The sequence below is a fragment of the Nematolebias whitei genome, chromosome 9 (assembly GCF_014905685.2).
Source record: "Nematolebias whitei isolate Nwh7 chromosome 9, NemWhi1, whole genome shotgun sequence".
Classification (NCBI taxonomy): domain Eukaryota; kingdom Metazoa; phylum Chordata; class Actinopteri; order Cyprinodontiformes; family Rivulidae; genus Nematolebias; species Nematolebias whitei.
In genome coordinates, this window is record NC_056506.1 from 23,332,720 (window position 1) to 23,340,844 (window position 8,125).

The 8,125-nt window shown below is 40.3% G+C and overlaps 1 protein-coding gene across 1 annotated transcript in view; it reads left to right on the forward strand.

The window, feature by feature from the left end:
- Positions 1-356: 356 nt before the first annotated feature.
- Positions 357-8,125, forward strand: part of lyn (LYN proto-oncogene, Src family tyrosine kinase) — a 35,526-nt gene continuing 27,757 nt past the window's right edge. Inside the window, exon 1 of the mRNA XM_037681571.1 lies at positions 357-372. The gene's annotated coding sequence lies outside the window, so the exon portion shown is untranslated. The remainder of the gene's footprint in view (positions 373-8,125) is intronic.

Here is an 8,125-nt window from a genome sequence, read left to right on the forward strand (position 1 = left end):
TGTGTGTGTGTGTGTGTGTGTATGTGTGTGTGTGTGTGTGTGTGTGTGTGTGTGTGTGTGTGTGTGTGTGTGTGTGTGTGTGTGTGTGTGTGTGTGTGTGTGTGTGTGTGTGTGTGTGTGTGTGTGTGTGTGTGTGTGTGTGTGTGTGTGTGTGTGTGTGTGTGTGTGTGAGTTGCTGGTTATGCAAATAATCATTAGACAATTGTACCAGGAAGTTTGGGGTAAGAAAGAAAAGTCCCCAGCCTGTTCCTCTAAGTTCCTCATTCTGCTAGATGACAAGCAGAGCTCCATGAACAGCACCGAGAGCGTACTGGAGGACTAAAATAAAACCTGTACAAGAAGAACTGTTTCCTTCACCGAGGGCTTTAAGAGGTAAGCCTTAAGAGTGGATGACATCAGATGTAACACCTTGAAAGTGTCTTAAAGTTTGTTGGTTTAAAACAGTTTCCAGCAACACTTCTCAAATCTGTGGGTGGTTCTCTTATTTCTGCCTCCAGTATCATAGAAATCATGTTATCGCCCATGTTTCGGTGTCCTATTAGCAAAACATCTTTTAAAACTCAACAAATTTTAAGGAAATGTTCAGAGCAATGGGTCGACATCTGCAACTGATTAACTTTTGAAGTAGAACTCGTTCGAGAAAACACAAAGAAAAAAATGGCTGTACCTGAGTGAATTTGACAGACACTATGATAAAGTGTGGTGTGGTAGTTGCTGAGAGTCATCCTCAACACATACACAAACAGATCATGTGAGATATTGCATGAGAAGGTGCCGTCCTTTTCAAGGTGAACCATACGGGCTGTAACTTTGTCTTTTCTCAACATAAGATAAAGTTGGTCTAAAACTCTGGCACTAAAGGCGTTATATGAATAATAATAATGAATGCTAGTCATTAATTTTGTTATTTTGAGGCACAGAACCAAACACAAGATACTGCTGCAGAAAACCTCGTGACAGTGGAGGAAAAACAACGCAGTTCGACTTTTTATTGTTCATGTATTTTCTGATACAGAAAATACACGTGTGGGCAGAGAATATCCGCTCTTTGATTCTTAAGCTTCTACCTAAACAAGGAACACAAGTTTTCAGACATGCCTCCTTTTGGTTCCCCTTCTTCTTGTTCAAACATCATAAATCAAGTTGCCCAGCTGTGCAAACTTCCTTCTGAATGCTTTTAGTCTTGAAACTGTTCGTTAAGCGCTAAAAGTGTATTTACCAGGTGGGTAAAATATATTTGTTCACTAACGGGTGAAATGACGCTAATGTCTGTACAGACATTTTGGGAATTTTGAGGGAAATTCCTTGATGGCTGCTGAATTGAAAGACCATCAGAGGAACGTGTAGCATGCTGTTATTAGGTCAAACATTAACTCTGTCCTGTTTTATTTCATGACGTAATCCAGCAAGATTCCCATAAGTCCTAACTGTGCCTCATGTTTACTGCTTCAGTACTGATTCTGTTAATTCACCATTAAAATGCCAAACATATGTTGGAAAAAAAAAAAAACTCCATTCTGATAGACAGCCAGATTATTCAACATACAAATTGTCAGATACGTGTGAACACCTGCTGCAGATGGATCAGTCAACACGAGTGCACGGATCAGATCGTCATGGAATGTGACTTTTAAGATTGTCTTACCCAGATTCACAAAGGAAATGCTGCGTTCAAGGCTGGTGAAAAGCTGGGATATCTGAGCCTTACCAGATTTACTGAGTCATTGAGAAAAGACACATTTCTAACTTGGCACAGCGTCTCATATCATCTCTATTAAAACACACATGCGTACATTAACATAGTTATAATCAGACAATTTTACAGATTTTAAGCTAAAATCTAATGTGGTAGACTAATACACAGTTTATACCTCAGTGCTAACTGATCTGGGTTCAAAACTTTAAAACTACTGAAATCAACTCTACCTGTTTATTAGCTAAATATTGTACTTTGTATGAATAAGTGAACAGATTTTAATAAAACTTACAGAAAGTGATCGTTGGCTTTAATTCTATAAGTGATTGATTTTTGGAGTAAACGCAGTCCAGGATGACCATCACAACAAATCAGTCTACACAAAAATGGCTACGATCACATTTTTACAGATACTGATCTAAAACTTTAGGTGGTAGTAGCTGACTGTAGTCTTCAACACAGTCCGTGCACTGACAGAGCATGCAAGATATTACAATATTTCATTAAAATAGAAATTCATTAAAACTCTTGCAAAAAAAAAAGCTGATGTGGCCTATATAAGGTCCTTCAAGGAGTGCAATGATTTTTTTTTTAATTAAATGTGTATAATATTCTATTTTACATGCGTTTTAAAATCTGTAAAACTTTTTGCTCAAGCAGTTTTTTTGTTTGTTTCCAAAATAGGCTAAATTACCACTAATTAAAGTGGACAGCTGTGTGTCTTGTTCTGTTTTTAAAAGTATTCCTATTCCGTTAGAATTTCCATTACTGTGAATGATGCGCTGCGTCATTAAACGTTGTGTAGGACTCGTTCATCCATCCTTTTAGAGTGGAAACTTTTTAAAATCCCAAAGAGTTTCCATAACAGCTGCAAACAACAGCATCAGCAGCACTGAGAAAGATTAGTGGGCGGAGCTTGTTTGGAGCAGAACAAACAGCTTTTTGATGGTTGAGGTGGGGGTTGGCTCCCTGAGCTCCTGTTTTTACAGGAAACTTCAATAAGTTGAAGCAAACATCACTTTGTGCTTATTCTCATGTTGAAGTTAAAGTGATGTATCCAAGACCTTTTGAAGCTCAGTTCATAAAGGCTGTGAACAAACTAGAGCTTACTTGTTTGAAACTAAAGTAGAGTGCAATGGTAACAACAAAGTCCATGCTCAATAATCCAGGTATACAATCCAACATTTTTCATTCAGGTCATCTGGACAGTTTCTTTTTTTTTGTGAGCTGAAACATTTCGCCTTGGATCCGGAAGGCTTCATCAGTCAAGGAAACACAACAAAACTGTTTCTTCCTCCAACAGCTTACTCCAAAGTGGAACAAACCAGTTCTGCTTGTGATTAGGTGGTTTCTTTGGTTCGCCCCTCCACCATTGCCGGCCCTCTTCCTTGTTGACAGTCTTATCAAACTGGTTGAAGTGCAATGGTGTGCTTCATGTGTTCTCAGAAGTCGGCATTTCCAAGTCAGAAAAATCAACTGGAACCTTCACAAATTCAGGATTCCCACTCAAAAAGTTTACCCTTGACCCCTGACCTAAAATCCAAAATAGCTACCTTGCACATGAAAGGTTGTGATAGCTGTAGGACTATTTATTTTCACTACTTTTGGTTTGTATCTTTGTTAACTTTTGGACTTCAGAGAAAAATATAACACAATATTTCTGACAGGTTTGACTTGTTAATGGCTAGTCCGAACGAGGACAAGAATAAAGCAGTTGTTTTTCTGGATTTTTGTTTCTCAATTCTCAAAAACACTTCATAGTGCTTTGTGCAAACACTTTTATTATTTAAATTTTGAATTAGAGAGTTATTCAGGCAGAAATACTATAATAATCCTGCAAGAAAAAGTAACTGGTACCTATTTCTTGGATTCACTGTGCAACAGGCAGGATAGTCTTTGTACAGGTCACAAGTCCATCAACCAGAAAACAGATTAAGTAACTAAATGGTATTACAGTACTACCATAAATTTACTGTACTGTAGTGTGTAACTGAAGGACTTGGCTAATTCCAAGGCTGAGAAATGCACCTCAACAACAGTCAAGCTTTAATTAAAAAGCTCGTAAAGAGCCTGTATTACACAAAGTTTGTTAGATATACAGATAAATATGTAAAAATAAAATAAAATTAGCATTTCTTAAATTAATACATACCTCCTCTTGCCCTGTAAATTGTAAACTAAGATCATTTTATGATGTGTGGGTGTATAAATTGCTCTATATATAAAGCTGGTACATGTATGGTATGAGGAGGATGCCTCATAATAAACATACTCTCATGAGATGCGCTAACACAGATTATGAGGTAAGAGTGTACTGCAAATGGTAAATGGACTGTACTTATATACTGGTAGCACCAATCTATCTTATCAAGATACTCAAAGCTCTTTACACTACAATCTGTGCCTTCATTTACCCATTCATACAGAACTCTGCTAGATCTATACAAAGAATAATCAGTGCTTTGTCACATTCATACATCGATGAGACACACATCAGAAGCAATGAGGGTTTCAATGTCTTGCCCAGGGACTCTTTGGCATGTGACTGCTGGTGGAATCGAACCCCTAACTCTTGCATTGTAGGTCGACTGTTCTAACCACTCAGCCACAACCGCCCAAATGTAAATTTGACTGAGTTAGAACCATTTTTCAGGAAACAACACAGCACAATGACTGCTTCGCTGAAGGTTTTTAATGATGTCGTTGAAGCATTGGATGCTAAGGATTATTGTGTTGCACTTTACTTAAACCTGTCTAAAGCTTTTGACACTGTGAACCATAACATCTTATGTCATAAGCTCTCAGAAATTGATTTCTCAGATCACACCATCGGTTGGTTCATTAAATATCTCTCAGATCAGAGACAATGTGTCCAACATAATGATATTTCTTCCAGATATTTAACGATTAACAACGGTGTACCTCAAGGTTCAGTATTAGGTACCACTCTCTTCACAATCTATATAGGTGATGCAGGTCAGACCATCACTGACGCATTCTTACATTTCTATGCTGACAACAGTTGTTTACTGTCGAACTAAAATGGTTGCTAAGGTGGGGGAGTGGTGGAGCAGAGGTTAGAGAAGGTAGGCCTGTGATTGGAAGATCGCCGGTTCAAGCACTGATACCGACAGCATCAAAAATGTGGGTGGGGTAGGTGAAGCACCCACACCTGCCCCCACCCTCATTCACCCCACCCTGGGCCCATGAGCAAGGCCCTTAACCCCCATCTGCTCCCTAAACAGGTCTCTCTTGAAAATGAGTTCTCGTGGCTCAATGAGACTACCTGGATAAATAAAGGGTAAATGAAAACAAATGAAAAAAAGGCTCTTCAGCTTTTGCAATCTGCTTTTGATATCATCCAGTCAGATTTGTTGTCTCAAACTTGTCCTAAATGCCGACATAACCACAGGGATGTTGTTTTCAAACGGGAAGTCAGTCCCAGCTGTTCTTCCTTTGATTTTGTCTTTGAATGGTTCTTTTTTTGTGTTTGTTGATTCCTATAAATATTTGGGTATCTTGGTTGATTCGCCTCTCTCTTTGAAGCTTTACATGGAAAACTTGGTAAAGAAACTGAAAGTTAAACTGGGTTTCTTTTTCAGAAACAGATCCTGTCTAACTCTGAATGATAGGAGACACCTCGTGACCATGACTTTCCTTCCCTCCATTGATTACAGTGACATTATTTACATGAATGATCCTACAAGAACCCTGCAGATGTTGGATGCTGTCTATCACGGTGCACTAAGATTCATAACTGGCTGTGATTATCGTACCTACCACTGCACCCTGTATTCACTGGTTAACTGGACATCATCAACTTCATGCAGACTCTCTCACTGGTACATTTTCATCTTTAAATCACTTCTTGGTCTGCTGCCTTCATACATCTCCTCCTATATGTCTCTGTGTGAGTGCAGCTACAGCGTGCGCTCTCAGGACATTATTACCTGCAGTGTTCCCTCAGTGAGGACTGAATTAGGTAAAAGGGCCTTCTCTTCTTCTTCCTGTTTCCTGGAACATCTTGCAAAAAGATCTGAAACTCTTGACCTTGACCTCTCTAAGTGGTTTCAAATATTTGTTAAGTTCATGGCAAAAACCAATGCAGACATGTTCCTGTTTTTAGTTTTCTACACCGCCTTATAATCTAGCTGTTTTTGTTTCGTTTTTAAATACCATTTTCTTTTATTTGTTCTCCTCAATTTGCATGCTTTTTAAGATTGTCTATTGTTGTCTTTGTTGTCTACTGTTGTCATCACTCTTAGTTAAAATCAGGTCTCTCTTGTAAATGAGTCCCTGAGGCTCAATGGGATTAACCTGTATAAATGAAGGTTGAATTCATTTTTAAGTTGACTGTGGTTAATTAGATATGGTGGCCATCTTGATTTGCAGGGATTTAAAAGGTGAATTACTATAATTGTTGGCTTACATTCAACAATTACTCAATGAGATTTGTTTAAATATGTGCATAGGTTCAGATATTTTACAAACTCAGTAGACAGACACAGAGACATGATCTTCAAAGGCTTGGCCCGGCCGAGCCCCAGGAGTCAGGGCTTGACCACCAGGTGCTCGCCGGATGCAGGGAGGTGCCCTTTTGCAGGCAAGGTTCCCAGATGTTTTTTTTTATTTATTTTTTTTATCAAGATTTTGAATCACTCTTAGTCTGTCCCCTCCCCCGAGGCCTGTTTGCCATAGGATATCCTACCAGGGACTGATGCCCCTGACAACACAGCCCCCAGGATCACAAGATCAAACCCCTCTACTGTGTTAAGGTGGCGATTCTGCAGAAGGGCACATCAGTTTTAATGTTTTCGTATTAAAGCTGTTTGTCACACGTGACCTGCAGATCTAAACTGTTTCCAGAGATGTTCAGGAGAAGCGGCATGTCAGCAGGATCTCACAGCACTTCTTTAAGTGGCACATTTCTAACTACATTCTGTACATTCTTTTTGTTTCATCTAGATCTAAGGGCCAAATGGTTGACTTATGGGGAAATTTTGAAGTACATGGCTATACTTCATTTTTATTTATTTATTTATTTATTTCAATTATTGCCTGCTTTTTTGTTGAGGGTTATGAGTTGGTGCTAATTTTCAGTAGTCAAGAGCTTAAAACAAAAGTTTAATGACTTGCAACAAGACATGTTGAGCTTTATCACACACACACACACACGCACACACACACACACCATTGCAAATCAAGCTTCAGGATTTCTTGTAAATATACATCTGATCATAAACTTAGAGGGAAGTGCTGAAAGTTTCAGTTAGCCAATTTGTGAAAACTACATTAGATAAAAAAAAGAGAAGTTGGTCCAAGTGTCCGTTTGGTTCACTGTAGTTGGCTGAAAAATCAGATTTAAGAAGCAATCAGAATACAGCACACCAGCAGATGGACCTCGTTTCTGTGATGTTAGCAAAACATCTCATGAATTACTGCATGGATTTTCATGGCATTTATTAGGTTTGAGCAAAACAGGAAAAACTCTGTCCCTTCTCATAAGAAGATTTTAGTTTAAATTTCTGGCATGAAAAGCGGCGGGTAGCATCAAGAAATACTGACTTAATTACATGATGTGGTCCTATTGGCTTCATCAGGTTGTGATCTACAGCTTTCGCTGGAGCAGTTTGCAGCCGAGTGTGACACGGCCGGGATAAGGATCAGTTCCTCCAAATCCGAGGCCATGGTGTTGAGCCAGAAAAGGGTAGAGTGCCCTCTCCGGGTCATGGAGGAGGTCCTGCCCCAAAGTGGAGGAGTTCAAGTATCTTGGGTTCTTGTTCACGAATGAGGGAAAAATGGAACGTGAGATCGATAGGTGGATAGGTGCAGCGTTGTCAGTGAAGCAGGCGCTGTACTGGTCTGTCGTGGTGAAGAGAGAGCTGAATCAAATGGTGAAGCTCTCTATTTACCAGTCGATCTACGTTCCTACCCTCATCCATGGTCATGAGTTTTGAGTTGTGACCGAAAGAACGAGATCTCGGATACAAGCGGCCAAAATGAGTTTTCTCCGCAGGGTGTCTGGGCTCTCCCTTAGAGATAAGGTGAGAAGCTCGATTATCCGGGAGGGACTCAGAGTAGAGTCGCTGCTTCTCCACATCAAGAGGAGCCAGTTGAGGTGGCTCGGGCATCTGGTTAGGATGCCTCCTGGACGCCTCCCTGGTGAGGTGTTCCAGACACGTCCCACCGGGAGGAGACCCAGAGGAAGACACAGGACACGCTGGAAGGATTATGTTTCTCGGCTGGCCTGGGAACGCCTCAGGATTCCCCCTGAGGAGCTGGCCTAAGTGGCTGGGGAGAGGGAAGTCTGGGCCTCCCTACTTAAGCTGCTTACCCCCGTGACCCGACCCCAGATAAGCGGAAGAGCAAGGATGGATGGATGGATGGATGGATGGATGGATGGATGGATGGATGATGGATGTATGGATG